This window comes from Buceros rhinoceros, unplaced genomic scaffold (genome assembly GCF_000710305.1).
Source record: "Buceros rhinoceros silvestris isolate BGI_N320 unplaced genomic scaffold, ASM71030v1 scaffold21242, whole genome shotgun sequence".
NCBI classification, from domain to species: Eukaryota; Metazoa; Chordata; class Aves; order Bucerotiformes; family Bucerotidae; genus Buceros; species Buceros rhinoceros.
The window spans coordinates 642-893 of NW_010399718.1; positions in this window are offsets into that span (position 1 = coordinate 642).

A 252-nucleotide genomic window follows, 5' to 3' on the forward strand; every position below is an offset into this window, starting at 1 on the left:
GGCAGGGCACCACTGACCGTCGCGGCGAGAAGAGGTGGCACGGCTGAGCATGGGCCTGCTTGTCCCTCGTGGCACGTGGCTTTTTAGCTACCCCTACATAAACAGAGGTCTTCCACCGCGCGGGAGGGGGCTGGGTGCCGTATCTTGGTGAGAGCGCTGGAATCCTTCCAGAGGACTTGAGAAAGCCCAGAGCTCCTGCAGGCTGTTTTTGAGAGGCGGATGTACACAGCCAGGGCAGCGAGCGGGTTCCCT